The 16,438-nt window shown below is 31.7% G+C and overlaps 1 protein-coding gene and 1 long non-coding RNA gene across 3 annotated transcripts in view; one reads left to right on the top strand and one right to left on the bottom strand.

Moving 5' to 3' along the window:
* Positions 1-16,438, bottom strand: part of LOC126737338 (extracellular serine/threonine protein CG31145) — a 601,920-nt gene that overhangs the window by 12,797 nt on the left and 572,685 nt on the right. The window lies entirely within an intron of this gene.
* LOC126737343 (uncharacterized) lies at positions 13,313-13,942 on the top strand. The gene is made up of 2 exons (XR_007661000.1): positions 13,313-13,357; positions 13,500-13,942. It is a non-coding gene; the product is annotated as an uncharacterized LOC126737343 (long non-coding RNA).

Genomic DNA, 16,438 nt, shown 5'->3' on the forward strand with positions numbered 1-16,438 from the left:
TTTGCAGGTAACCCCACAGAAATGAATCAAGAGGTGTCAGGTCTGGACGATTTGGTAGCCAACGAATTGGCCCAGTTCGTCCAATCCACAGGTTATATCTTTCATTTTAAAATCTCAAAACAGGTAACACATTATGCGGTGGAGCACCATCTTGATGCCAAACTATTTGCTCGTATTGCTTTATGGGTAGATCTTCAAGTTTAGCTTCAATTTGATAAGTAGAATCTCTAGGTATCTCTCTCCCGTCAAGTTGCCGTTATAAAAAATAGGTCCTATGACCTGGTCATTTAAAATTCCACATCATACATGTAGAGATTGCCGCCCTTGAAACTTAATTTCCATTGTTATTTGAGGGTTTGTTCTTGACCAAAAGCGAACATTTTTTCGATTGTAAATGCCCGCGGTTGTAAAGGTGCACTCGTCGGTCTACAACATTTTTTAAAAAAAGTTATTATCGTCTTCTTTTAGCACTAGTATCTCTTAACAAAATTCCACCCGTTTATTTCATTGCTCTACACTTAAAGTTTGAACAGGTAATATTCGATAAGCAAAATATTTATACTTTTAAAGTTGAATAAATTTTTTTGACCGATCGATCAAAGTAAATTCTGGCATCTTCTATGGAATGATTTGGGTGTTCTAAGAAGAAATTCAACATTTTTGATGGGCAATTTGAGGAAAACAAAGGCCCGAACATGATAGCGTAGATCTAAATGTATTCAAGAATTAGTAAAAACTTACCTACTTTCGAAATATAGCAAAATATGTAATTCTTCTTCTGGATCGACAAGAACTGTCCGACGTTTTCTTCGTAGAGTTTTCCTAATGCAAAATGCTCGTTCTATATTTTTAAACGTATTTTTTGCCGGAATGGCACTTAAAGAAAAGGTTCGACGATATTCCTCTCTGGCGACATTTGCGTTATTATTATTTTTATAAAAATATACGAACGATGTCACATTTTTCTTCATCACTGTACGGCATTTTTTAACATTTATGGGTCAACAAACAAGAAATGACAATGTCATCTGAAAGATTTGTTTTTTAATAAATGTCAAACAATAACAATGCAGCGCCTACCAAGATCTTCAATATATTATTTTTTTAAAGTTTGGAGCCCGATATTTCCGAAACGGTTTAATGAAACATAGTTAAACTATATATATTTGAAATCAGAAAATTCGGCTCTTTTTAACTATGAAGTCATATACAGGGTGTTACATAAGAAAAAACTGATCATCTGTCAAAATTTGACGTTTCTAAACGAAAAAAAAAAATTGACATCGGATTCAAAGATTTAAATTAAAACCCCAAAAGTTTTGTATTACAATTTTTTTTTACTTTTCGCATTACTCCTGTAGGGGGGGGGGGTCAATATATGGGGAAAGACCCTGTACGTAAAATTATAAATGAAACTCAACGAATTAAATATTTTACTTATTTTCTTTAATGTTCAAAATGCCCAACATTGGCAAAATGCTAGTCTATTTAAAAACTCATCCAAAACATTGCTAAGAGTATTTTCATTAATTTGGCTAATTTCATACCTAATTTTCAATTTTAGATCATCTAAATTGCGCGGTTTCTCTTTATAAACTTTTGATTTTAAATACCCCCAAAGAAAAAATTCAAGGGTGTGAGATTTCGGGATCTTGCCTCCAACCCAACCCAACCCAACCCATTGTCCAGGAAATAGCGCATTCAAATATTCGCTAGGTACGCGAATAGCTTGACGAGCAAAATGCGGTGGGGACCTACTTGTTGAAACCAAATAGATATATTTGGCATATTAAATCATTTTAATCTTTTTGAAGAAATTCTAAATATCGGTCTTGGCTAAGAATTTGATAAAAAAAAGGTTCAATATTTTTATTATTTAAAATCCTTGCCCACACATTTAATTTTTCCGGATGCTGTGTATGATTTTCTATTATTCAATGCGGATTATTCGTGCTCCAATACCTAAAATTTTAATTATTTGCTGTATTATTTAAACAAAACGTGGCTTCATCACTAAATAGTATCTGCCGATGGAACAATGGATTTAAGTTACACATTTTCATTAAATTTTCAGAAAATTCTAGTCTGCGATCAGAGTCATCATCGTTTAGCTTATGCAGTAATCTAACTTTGTATGGATGATACTTTTCGTTCTTCAATATACGAAAAGTTGTTCGTTGGCTAACAACATTGTTTGAAGCTACTTCAGAAGACGAAATACGGGAATTATCTTCAACTTCTAATAAAATATTCAATCTTGAATTGTCATTAATTTTTAGACAGCCTGGCCGTATAAGATTTTTTACTTCTTGTAATGGGCCTTTCCGGATATTTTGCATTAAACAAATTACAAACTTCTTCTTGCGTTTTTTGTTTATCTCCGTGTCCAATAAAAATTAAAATTTCAATTCGTTAAGTTTCATTTAAAAGAACCATATTTACTTTAAATACGCATTGACACAAGTCATAATTGACAATTTACTTACCATAACAATATACCTTTTATACCTTAACCCTTTCAAGGCATATTTTTAAATTTTGAAGCTATTTCATTTAAAGCTGAAAAAAATTAAGTGATAAGATCTCAAAAACATTAAAAATAACCCAGATAATTTTTCCATTTGGTGAAAAAGGAATTAGTAGGTGGTATCACCATGATAGCACTAAAAATTATACAATGCAGATATGTCTGAAACATATAGTTAATTAAGATAATGTTATAAAAAGGAGTTTAAACTAAAAACATACAATTTATTTGCTATGATATTTTTCAAAGCAATTTTTTTTGTCAGTGAGACACAAACCGACATTGCAAGTACTGCACGACCAACGTGTACGGTGTTGTTGTTTGGTTGGAGAAATCGGAGTTTTTACGTCTTTCATTAGGTTACTATTGGCAAGTCTAACATTATTACTATCGTTATTTTAAATGTCAAAAGTTCGGCGGGGAATTCAAATTAAACTTTTGTGTAAGCCTACAGACGTCGTGCAGTTGATATGCTACTGGCAAGTTTTTAAATGACTCGACCAATTTAATTTATATTACAAATGTTTTATTTTTAGTAAAAATCCTGAGAGAAAAATGATATACAGGGTGTCATTGAAATGGTGTAAAAAAATTCGGGGGGTGATAGTACTCCTAAAAATTTTAAAAAAAGTTCCTATAACTATAGGGCGGAAAATGCATATTAAGGGAGTTAGGGGCACTGAAAGGGTAAATTTAAAAAACGGTTTTTTGAAATTGTAGGCTTAAAAAACGAGATAAAATTTCCAAAAAAAATCCTCTGCCATAAATTTTGACCCAAAATCAAATGGTGATACTGAAAAATAATTTGGAAAATCGGAAAGGGTAGTTTTTGCAAGGGTAGGGGGTTAATTCGTGAATAACTTTTTTTAGGTTATTTTTTTCGCAACGTGGGTTCATTTTTTAAAAACTACATACTTTTTCCTACAAAAAAGGTACTCTTGTTGCACATCGCCCAGAACGATGGTTTTCGATAAAATTGAAGGCAAAAAGTTTGCTCTGATGGGTTGCTAACTGGTTAAACAACATAAACCTATGAAAGTTATGGAGTTTCAAAAGTAAACACGTAGTTATTAAATAATTAATTGAAAAATCTAAATTTTATGATTTTTAAAACATCTTATTGCTTTAAAAAACGAAATAAACCAATTACCAAAATTCCTTATTAAAATAATGCATTTCTTAATTCATTCATAGTAAATGTTCAAAGTGACCACCATTCATTTCAATGCAGACATCTGATCTTCTTCTCCATGATCTGCGTACCCTGTGGAATATCCCTGGGGTTGTACGAATTTGATTGGAACAGTCGATAATGCGTTGACGTAGTTGCTCTTCAGTATTAATCGGCACTGAGTAAACCAAAGAAAATTTTTTTTAAAGCAATACGATGTTTTAAAAATCATGAAATTTAGATTTTTCAATTAATTATTTAATAACTACTTGTTTACTTTTGAAACCCCATAACTTTCATAAGTTTATGTTGTTTAACCAGTTAGCAGCCCATCAGAGCAAACTTTTTGCCTTCAATTTTCTCGAAAACCATCGTTCTGGGCGATGTGCAACAAGAGTACCTTTTTTGTAGGAAAAAGTATGTAGTTTTTAAAAAATGAACCCACGTTGCGAAGAAAATAACCTAAAAAAAGTTATTCACGAATTAACCCCCTACCCTTGCAAAAACTACCCTTTCCGATTTTCCAAATTATATTTCAGTATCACCATTTGATTTTGGGTCAAAATTTATGGCAGAGGATTTTTTTTCAAAATTTTATCTCGTTTTTTAGGCCTACAATTTCAAAAAACCGTTTTTTAAATTTACCCTTTCAGTGCCCCTAACTCCCTTAATATGCATTTTCCATCCTATAGTTATAGGAACTTTTTTTAAAATTTTTAGGAGTACTATCACCCCCCGAATTTTTTTACACTATTTCAATGACACCCTGTATTTATGCCAAAACAACTAAATTTCCCACCAATCGTTAAGCATTCATTTGAAATTTAAAACCACCGTACATTTTGGGTTATATAGATGGATGATGGGATTGAAAATTAATATGCGGATTAAGTTTTATTTTTCCCGTTCGGTAAAAAATAAATATCCACCGCCGGGCCGAACGACGTTAATCGATCATGATGGCATGAGGAGGGTCACAAAAAGTTTGTTAGTTATCAACCTTTTTTTTCTTGGGAGCTTTGCAATATTGTCAGGCAGGCCTGTCCCCGATAAACGTTAAAACCATTTTTTAATTAGTATTTTCGATGTCGCCTAGTTTTGATAAATTGGACTAATAATTGATTGTTGACAATTTGTCGTGTTTAGTAAGCGCCCAAAATGATTCTAATTTGTATGATCGAGTGGGAACAATAGTTAAACGCATCACAACAGAATAATGTTGCCAGATTGCTTCTGTTTTGGTAAAAAAAATTAAAATTTATCACACAAGCCTTTGTGCGCAATGTTGACAAAAGGCGAAATTTTACAGGAGTTGACAATGTTACGGATACAGAGCAAGCTTATCAAGAGTTTGGTTTAAGAGTTGTAAAAATACGTCACTGCTAAGTAGTTCTTGTTTACCGACATAATTTTTTTAAATTTTTCCTGAAATTTTTGAAAAATGCAAAAATTTTTTTTTACTTTCTTTTCTATGAACACTCCGGGTCTTAAATTTTTTTTTAATTCCAAATAGCAGACGCCAATATTACTTCCACATCATCTGGCAACGCGCTGACACGATTAGCCGCGAGTAATGATGAGTCCTTCCGATTTTAAATCTACCTACAGGTTGTGGGAACCGAACGACGAGCTCTCACAATGAATATACATCCTGTATAGACCGTTAAATATTTGAAATTGGCCATTTGGATGCCAGTCAAAAATAGAGTTTCATTGTCATCATTTTCGTTGATATATGTGAGAAAAATCTGTATTGTTGTGACGAATTCATAATGAGTTACTTATTTTATTGGGTATTACGTCATAACTTTGTTATGAATATTAAAATTAAAAAAAAAAATTAAAAGTATTTAAAGTATTGTCGAATTAGAAAGGAGTTTTGAAGGAAGTATTATATAGCAGGAAATTTGAAAGATAAGTCTATTTTGTTTATATTTTTAATTTAATTTAATTTAATTTTACTTTAATAACCTTGATAACGGTAGTAGATATAACTACCGAAACGTTGATTCAAATTAGGTATTTTTTAAAAAGTAGGTCTTCTCGTTGTTTTTATCGTTTTTTAATTTTATAATTCATAACAAAGTTAGGGAGGATATTGAAAAGAAAAAACGAGCTCAGAGATTAATGGATTAAACCTCAGCTCCTAGGTATATAAAAAAATCTATTATACCTGAAGTAAATTATTATATTTAAAACTTATTGAACTTAAATTAAATTAAATATATCGAACGGTATCATTATAGATTTGAGTCCATATTTTTTTTAAATAGGTGAATAAGTCTATTTTCTTCTTCTTTTCAATTTTTTAGTATGTGAAATAGTAATTTCTAACTTGATTTTTGCTATAAATGACGTAATACCCAATAAAATAAGTAACTCAATATGTGAGGGGATTATTTAAAATTGATTTCAGAAAAATTTCAAATTACAGGCTTTTTTAAAATGGCATATCCATATGGCATACCGCATACACAGTGCTTTCATTTCAAAACGATCCACCCTTAAACTTTCTTAAAAAAAAAAAAAAAAAAAAAAAAAAAAAAAAAACACGTCAAATTAGATATACAGGGGGACGTTTAATTATGCATTACTGAAGTTCTGTCAATCACCTCCTCACCTCCAGCTAAGCTCACTTTAATATGTCAAATGGGAACCCCCATCGTGTGACACATCATAGTAAGGAGCGTAAAATTCTCTATTCAACGGTACCAAAAAAAAATGAAATCGGTAAATGTGTAAGCAAATAGTTAGCGAAAATGTCTAGAAATAATGAATATTTTATTTACGCCAAACTTTGGTATGTCAAATGGCTACCCCATGGTGTGATACATTATTTTAAAGGGCATTCATTATGCTATCAATGGTTGTAAAAAAAAATTAAATTGAATGACCAAGAAGCAATTAAAGTGTAAATCGGTAGGGTAGAAAAACAAATTTAATTAGTTTAACAAATTTATTTTATTAAATGTTCAAATTGCGCGCCGTTATTAGCAAGACAATAAAAAAGCCCATTTTCAAACTCCTTACGAACATTAGCAAGAGTCTGCCCGCTAATTTCTCTGCATTTTTGAAATATTCTATTTTTTAAATTCTCAATACTCTCAGGTGGGGTTTAATAAACTTTGCTTTTTAAGTAGCCCCAAAGAAAAAAATCTAGTGGGGTTAGGTCCGGAGACCGCGCAGGCCATTCGATTGCACCACGTCTGCCAATCCACTTTTCTCGAAAATTTTCATCAAGCCACTCTCGAACTACCAAAGTGTAGTGCGCGGGAGCTCCATCCTGCTGAAAATGTATATTATTTTCATTCAATAATATAGCACCATGTTGATCTACTTGATTTTCCATAGATTGGATGATGGAAGGGTATATTGCATTTTCTAAAAGGTTTAAATAAATTTCGTCAGTCAAATTTTCTTCCAAAAAAAAAGGCCCGATTATTTCATTCCCATAAATTCCTGCCCAAACATTAATTTTTTGGGGATATTGGGTATGGCCTTCCCGAAAAACATGCGGATTTTCATTATCCCAGTATCTACAGTTATGTCTGTTCACCAGGCCATTTAAAAAAAAAGGTCGATTCTTCACTGAAGCAAATGTTCTTCAATAAATGGGGATCGTCGTCAATTCGCTGGCACATCACTTCACAAAATTGAATTCTCCTATCAAAATCATCTTCTCCGAGTTCATGAAGAATATGAATTTTATAAGGAAAGAACTTATTTTTTTTTAAAACTTTATGTATGGAACCAGTGGAAATATTTGTTAGTTTTGCGGCCTTTGGTATAGACAAAGTTGGATCCATAGCAAATTGTCCTAGTACTTCAACTTGGCATGCTTCATCGACAACTCTATTTTCATATTTTTTCTTATTGCACATCGATCCCGTCTCTTCAAATTTTCGTATTAATTCTAATACGTATTTATGGCCCACGTTTTTATCTTGATACCTTTCATTAAATGCTCTCGCGGTTCTGCGAGCACACCGATCTTGAGCTCCATAAAGGAAAATTATTTCTATTCTTTCGGCTAGCGTATACACCATTTTATTAACTCACTGTTTTAACTAAAATTGAAAAATTGCACGCGTCAAACTGACAGTTTTAACAATAATAAATCGCCTGCTTTTTAAACGCCTTAAAAATGTATTGCAGTGTTTTTTTCTACCTATTAGGTAGGTTTCATAAAAAAATATAAGTGAAATAAATACACATACAAAGGTATAAGACTGCAAAGATTTTTGCAAAAAATTTGAAGACACTTTTTTCTCGCAAATAACAGTACACATTCTTTACTTAAAAAAATAAATAATTTGCTTGAACTAAATGTACTGTTTGTTACCACACATTTTAACTTCTAATTCATTGATCTATTATAAAAAATGTAAGAATTTTAAAATGATGTAGGTACCACACTAAAAGTATTCATTTAAAATACCAAAGTTTGGCGTAAATAAAATATTCATTATTTCTAGACATTTTCGCTAACTATTTGCTTACACATTTACTGATTTCATTTTTTTTGGTACCGTTGAATAGAAAATTTTACGCTGCTTACTATGATGTATCACACGATGGGGATTCTCATTTGACATATTAAAGGGAGGTTAGCTGGAGGTGAAGAGGTGATTGACAGAACTTCAGTAAATGCATAATTAAACGTCCCCCTGTATATCTAATTTGACGTGCTTTTTTTTTTAGTTATTAAGGATGGATCGTTTTGAAAGGAAAACACTGTATAATGTTATTTTTCGCATCATCTGGTAACCGGGGCTTAGCCACGAGTGGTGACGAATCCCTCCAATTCCAAATATACAGAAGCTCGCAACTGGAAGTGCAACTACAAAATGGAAGCTTTTTTTATCTGAGGAAAAGTTTGATATGTTGAAACGTTATATCATATGCTACAGCAACGCCGTTGAAGCTGGTCGTATGTATTTTAATAACTATCCAGACAGGAAACAACCTAGTACAAAAATTTTCGGACGATTGGTTTTCATTCTTAAGCAGTATGGTGCGTTTAAGAAGCTCGTATTGTCAAGAAATAAGACCTGCAATGAAGAAAAAGAAAATAATGTGGTATTAGCTGTAACTAAAAATATTTGTTAGAAAATTGAAAATACCACTGGAATACCAAAATATACTGCCCATTTCATTTTGAAAAAACATAAATACCACCCGTTTAAATTCAGAATCTGTCAAGGCCTCAGACCTGGTGACGAAGAAAGGCGCATAACATTTTGTGAATGGTATACCAGGAAGTGTCAGGAGGATGAAACATTTCCCCATAGGATTATCTGGTCCGACGAGACCATGGTTACAAATAATGGAATTTTTAACCGAAAGAACACCCATTATTGGTCAAGAGATAATCCCCGAGTACACCGAATGGCAAGACATCAGCACTGTTTCGGTTTTAATATGTGGGTTGGCATTTTTGGAACAGATTTAAAAGGCCCCTTTTTTACAACAATTCCCTTACCTCGGAGAGGTATCGCAACTTATTGTAACGCGATTTGGAAGAATCCTTGGACAACTTACCGCTTGCCAAGGTTAGAACCTGTTGGTTTCAGTAGGATGGTGCGCCCGCACACAATGCCCTAATCGTGCGAAAGTATCTATCGAACAGATTTCCGGAAAAATGGATAGGAACACATTCAATAGTTCCGTGGCCGCCTCGTTCCTCAGATATAATTACGCTCGACTTTTTTCTCTGGGGCTATTGCAAAAATTATGTTTACAGTCGTGTTTTTGAATCTGAGGATCAGCTAAGGAGAATAGTTCTTGAAGCATTTAAGAGCATTACACCTGATATGTTAAGAAATGTTTTAAACTCGACTGTTAAAACATGTTATCTGTGTTTGGAGAATAATGGTAATTTGTTTGAAATTTATTACTATGATTTAAATTAGTATTTTTGGGTTTCTAGTAGGTAATTTTGTAATTAATAGGTAATCTAGTAGGTAAATTTTAATTTAATAATGTGTTTAATTTTTTAAAATAATCACGTGACCTAGCTACGTGAAGGTATATGAATAAAGTCTTTAAATTATCAATAAGGTGATTTTTATTTAGTATTTCAAAATATGAGTAATAGCAGCCTACTACACCATACTCAGCGTCATCATTTCACCGCCTACTACATTTAAACCATCGAAATTTAATAAAAATCCTATTTTTAACATTTAAATATTGTAGGAACATATTGTGTCATACATATTGTGTCGTTGTAATCGCAAAAAATATGCTATTTTATACAGGGTGTACTTTTTTACGCGCCATATAAAAAAATTAAGTTGATGATGGTTTCTTCGAAACGAAATGTCTCGCAATGTTATTTTTTAGAGCTTAAAAAGTGGCCATGAGAAAGTGTCTTTTGTTTTTCCATATCTCTTTAAATAACGCCAGAAAAAAATTAAAACCAAATCGGCAAATTTCGGTTTTTCTCGAATATCTCCGGAACTACTCAAAATTTTAAAACTTTCTAAACGGCGTATTGTTAGGCTCTAAAATATTGTTAGGCTCTAAAATACGCAACTTTTCTCTAATTTAATCAACCTCGTATCTCCTATAGCTGCCGAGATCCCCATGATAGACATCCTTATCTTGGACAGACTGTATATATATATCAATTTTCAAGTTATAGCATGTTGTATCTGAAAGTGGAACACACATTTTTTAAAAATTAATTGAACTTTGGGGTTTATGTTATGCCCTTTTGATGAAGATCAGGCATGTGTCTATAATTTATTTTTTGAATTCTGGTTGCTAAGAACTGTTTAAAGCATATTTAAAGGTGATCGACATTTTTAAAAGAAATTAATTAATAAATGTTTCCCCCGGATAATCAAAAATTGACATGCCCCAGTTTTGCTTTTTAAAATCTCTATGAGCCCGACATGGCCGCCGTTTCGTTTAGCCCCTCTCATATATGTATATATATTTTATATATATATATGTTTATTATATTTTTTTATGTTTATTATGTTTATTATGTTTATATATACCGGGTGAGACAGGAAAAAGGCATATTCTGTTATTTTTCGTTACTTCCGATTAAGACAAGATTATAACAGGAAGTAAAATTATTTATTATGTTACCTCCTGTTGTAATCTTGTCTTATAGTATTTTATGACTTGCATCTTTTACACGCCTATTTGAAATTCCCGAACCAGTATTTTTGGCATTTACTTAATTTTTTTAAATAGCATCTTATTATAATGAAATGCAGTCAGTAAATATTTTAAATATTAGTAAACACTAAAATTTCACTTGACATGTTGTCATGTATTATGTCAATTGAAAAATAATTGAAGAATGCGTCAAAACCCAGCCTCCTATTCAAGAAATCAAAGTCAAATAAAAAAATCCTTCCATGCTATTTTTATTAATTAAATGCGTTTATTTATATGACCTAAATTTTTCTTCTTATGGACTTATTTATTAACCGATTTAAAAAATAATCATATCAAATTATACGGAAAAAAAATCTGCATTTCAAAAGTGGTTGTTGCCAATAACGTGCTAAAAAATAAAATAAAAGCGAAAATTACTGGTTTGGACATTTTAAATAAGCGTGTAAAAGATTTAAGTCATAAAATGTAATGAAATTGATTTTTCCATGATTACTTGATTAAAAATTAAAACTTTCAACGTATCCATGGTACCCTATTTTAAAATCTAAAAAATGGATTTTTTCAATGAGTATAAAACAAAAAGTAGCAAATGTAGCATCATTGTTCTCAGAATATTATTTTCTATCGAAATACGTAATAATATCCCAAGTGTCCTAAAATAAGAAAGTTAGTATCACTTACGTTTTTACAGGAGGTACCGGAAAACAATTGAATACGTCAAAATATGCTCTTATAACAATTCCATCAATATACAAAATTTCATTTGTTTATCTTGAAAAGTAACATAGTTATTAAGTGTTCCCTTTTCCTGTGTCACGAGGTATAATAAGCATCGTTTTGTCCTTTTTACTAGATTTTTATTATTGCGTTATAACGCTTGGCACACCCACTGTTTAATTAATCGGTAATAATTCTAATTTTAGATAAATGTTGTGTTGCTTGTATTTTTTTCTCATATACTTGATTTTTGTTATGTGTTTCATTATCTTCATTTTGTAATTTTTATTCTTAGGCTATACATTATAAATTAATTTGTAATATTAATTTAGTGTTGTTGGCAATTAAAGTACACTACTATCATAATTTATTTTTTGTATTTTTATTGCTAACTAACTGTGTTTTACTGGCATATTTGGAAGTGAGACAATTTTTTTTTCGATATATAGGGTTGCTTCTACCCTTTTTTGACGGGAGTCACTCACATGTCTCTAATTTATCATTTATATCTTGATTACTAAAAACTGTTTTAGGTACATATATTTGAAAGTAGTGAGACAAAATTATTAACATTTTTATATTTCATTTCATTTCATTGTGGTCATAGTTTTTGAGATATTTAAAACAATCTAATATTACTAATTTTAGAGGTTTTTTATGGCAACATTGTAAAGTATAATGGATTTTGCCCCAATAACTTATATCGAATAGAATAAATCGAATTATTTTTTTAGCTTCTTCCTTATATAAAAGTGATATTTCTTTTGGTTCGGCAATGAAATCCCTTTTGTTTGGTAATTTCTTTTATACCTGTCTCGCGTTCTTACCGAAAAAACGCCTTGAGCCGGCTCTACGCCACTTTATAAAGTGCTTTTTTGCTCTGTCAGTTTTTCTTTCACATCATTTGTAAAAACGAGATGTTTGCCAAATAGATAAAACTAGAGCTGAACAGAAGGAGATAATTAATGAACTCAGTCTGCTTTGTAGCTTTCGGTAAACACCTTCGTTATTTCTATTTAGAAAATAATTAAATAAGGAAAAGTCATTGGACCACAAGCAAAGAAAGCCAGGGAATTTTTCCAAGAGGTGAACCTAAATCGATTTGTATAAACTTAATGACACACTACTGAACTTTCGCGTAATATTTTGCAAAAGTTTATTGCAAGAAATACAGTTACCTTAGTTATTACATGTAGTTAAAAGCAGCGATGTAGCAGAGCGAACAAAATTCATGCGTGCGCGATGTCATATTTCGCCTTTAGGAACCTTTCTATGCGTAATGAGAATAAGCGTAATATGAATATGCCTAATGTTTAGTCTAAGTAGTTAAATAAAACCCAACTTAATCCCACCAATGTTAACCCAGCCCAAGCCATATTATTATGTCAACTTAACTAATCAAAAAGGGGTCTTAGTTGACAGTTGACAATGATAATCTTTAAGTATTTTGACATAATTTCAGAAGTTTGGCGGTAAATTCAAATAAATTTGTGGAATTTTGGTTTTCAACAGTGAGGTTGATGACAAAAATTAATTTATTTTATTTTTAAAGTTTAATGTTCATAGATCATTTATTTATTATTTAACCAATTAAGAGACAAACATTAGAGATACATTCATTTATTATAAAACCGTGACATCAGGAATATCAGTCAATAAACGTCAAAACCGAGGTAAATGAACCGGGCATTTTTCCGTCTTTAATTAGGTAACAGTGCTTAATCCTTACGTCATTTCTGTCAGCATTTCAATTGTCAAAAGTTTGGTAGAAAATTCAAATAAAATGTGAATTTCATTGTTGAATGGTGAGTTTTAAAGAAAGTTTTCACATACATGCTTTTAGAGGCGCCAGTGGTTGCGCCATTTCTATTTGCATGTCAGGAAAGATTTACACTGTATGTGCTAAAATAGAAATATTTGCCATGACCATTTCATTTTTTAATATAGTACGTAATATGACGACCTCGCGAAATCTGCAAAATAGTTGCCAAATTTTTAGCAGAAAAAAATTAAGAAATACAGAGATGTGTGGGTTAAGCTATGGATTAGTCGTCGATCTATTTTGTATGTTTTTGTAAAACTTCTAGGAGAACTATTAACTTAAGATCCTGCAAGCAACAAAAATTATCTTCGAATGACAAAACAACATTTTGATACTCCTCTGGATTGTGTGACGCCACGTATTGGGAAAACGAATATCCACTTGAGAGACGCATTAACACCAAAAGTAGAATTGGTCATATTAGGATATCTTGCAACAGGAGATTCCTTCACTTCCCAAAAAACTCAATGTCAAAGTTTATCCCTGAAGTTTGTGAAAAAAGAAGAAATATATGTAAATTTATGTTATATTTAGAATCTTAATAAATAAAAGATCTTTATATTTCTTATTGGGCAATTTATTAATTGCCTGCTAAAGTTCTCTTCTTTCTGCAGATTGGAAAGGAATTCTGTCATGAATATTTTTGTTGTAGTACGAAAGGTTTGAACTTGGCATTGTAGCATCTTCATGACTAGTTGATGAGGCGAAGAAAGAATAGTTGCTGGGCATTTGATATTAAACGATGCCGCATAAGATAAGAGTGTATGTACGCCATCGATTCCAAGGCGTCTGTTTCTGGTAGCTTCTTGAACGAACAAGCCACCACCAACCTGCCGGAACAATCAAACTTATTTTTTCCTTCTGTATAAGACTTTTAATCTAATTGAACAATTTTCTGTACCTCTTGTAAATTCCTCTCACTGCTACTTGCCCTTTGTCCAGCCCTCTTTGGGACTCAGATGTTTGAATTTAATTTTTGAGACACTAGTTTTTTGGTCACGGATAAATCATTCGGCGAAAATACCTCTTCAAAGGTCGTAAACTGTGTATTCTCTAAAGAATCATCAACTTAAGATTGTGATTGCATGTCCTAGAAAAAATCAATCTTTTATTTGAAAATTATTATTAAAATCATGAAATTTAATTTTTTATTTTCAAATGCCAAGCTCTAAATAAAAGAATGGAAAAAGGTCATTGAAAGACTTTCAAGATGCTGAAATTTTCGAAATTGTGGTGCTTACAATGGAGAGCACCACCATAAAAGATGCGAAGTTCTTTCATTCCGGTTCAAAATTTTACAACTATAAGGGAACGTTCCGTATAATATTGCTGGCATTATTTGATCAGCAATATTTTTTAGAAATATATAGATGAGGGTGCAAACGAAAGAGCATCTAATGGAAGAGTATTTTCAAAAGGCAGTTTTAAGACTGCAATAAGTGATAATTTATTGAAACTTAATACAGTGGTTTTATCCGAAGACGCTTTTACTCTGTTTCTAAGTTTTGTCTATTTGATAAACCCATCGCATGATGTCCATTTATGAGTTTAATGGATACATAACCCGAAACTGTGTAGGCTACAAAGCAAATGCAGATAGCCGTAACTATTCTAAAAATGCTACACAGCTCAGAAACACCTTAGCTAATTGATTTATTAGTGATAGGGCTGTCAATTGGCAAATGAAAATAATAAATACCCCATAAAATATAATAAATAAAATAATATAAACTTACAATTTCTGATGTTTGTGTCTCTCTTATTTGTACATTTTCCTTCAAAATTCTTTCTCTTACTAAAAGCCGTGGCACTTTTGTTCTGTATAATTCATCTACATCTACCCCTCCCCCCCAATACATTTATTAAGTTAATTAGCTCTTCTTAATTTTAGTTAATTCCAAAGCATTTTTTACGGAACGTAGTTTTGCTTTCATTTCAATAATACCAAAGCTTTTAACATTCATTAATTAATATTTATATAATAATAATTGCGTTTCCTTGGCTATCTTTACTTTTATAAGTACTATGTACATCCAATAAGCACAAATATTAGAATGACTATTCTGCCGATACCTTTTTTTCATTACACAAAGTAATAGTTTCACCGAAACAACAGTCAAACTAAAGACTCACTACCGGACGTGCAAATACTTGTCTACCCAAGCTAGTTTAGGCAACATTATGTTTTTCGTGAATAACTGTCTCCATTGGTAGCAGTGATTTCAGAAGTATTACAACTTTTTGCTCCATGTATGCAGAAAAATGCGCCAGAGTACTGGCGCGCCAATTTTTACTGACTCCACTAAAATCATGCATGTGTAAACTCACCATTACAAACAAAAATATTTTGGACGTTTAACATTTATAGCATTTCGGAGCATATACATTTCGTTATTAAAACACTCTATTGTCAGCAATGCCAGCTGATAATGGCCATAAGCGACGTTTATGAATCGGAATTTTTACGTCTTTTATTGCGCAACAATTGAAAATCCTTACGTCATTATTATCATTGTATTAATTGACAAAAGTTCGGAATAATTCCAATTAAATGTTGTCTTTTTGTAAACCTACAGTTGTCGTGTAGTCGATGATCTGCTATCGTCAGGTTTTTAACCAATTTAATTTATATTATCAATTTATTGTTTTGTAATAAAAACCCTTATCGGAAAATGATATATTTATGCCAAAACAACTAAATCTCTCTCGAATCGCCGAACATTAATTTGAAATTAAAAACCACCATACATTTTGGGTTATATAAACGGATGATGGGATTAAAAATGAATATGCCGATCAAGCTTTATTTTTCCCGTTCGGCGGAAAATAAATATCCACCGCCGGGCCGAACGACGTAAACCGATCCGGCAGGGGAAAGGGCACAAAAAACCGAATTACGTTTTCAGTTTCGTTAGTTATCAACTAATTTTTGTTTCTAGAGCTTCGCAATATTATCGAACGCGCCTAACTCTGATAAAAGTTAAAATAATTTTTTAATTAATGTTTTCGATGCCATCTAGTTTGGGTAAATTGGACTAATAACTGACATTTTGTTGTGTTTGGT

This window comes from Anthonomus grandis, chromosome 6 (assembly GCF_022605725.1).
Source record: "Anthonomus grandis grandis chromosome 6, icAntGran1.3, whole genome shotgun sequence".
In the NCBI taxonomy this organism is placed as follows: Eukaryota; Metazoa; Arthropoda; class Insecta; order Coleoptera; family Curculionidae; genus Anthonomus; species Anthonomus grandis.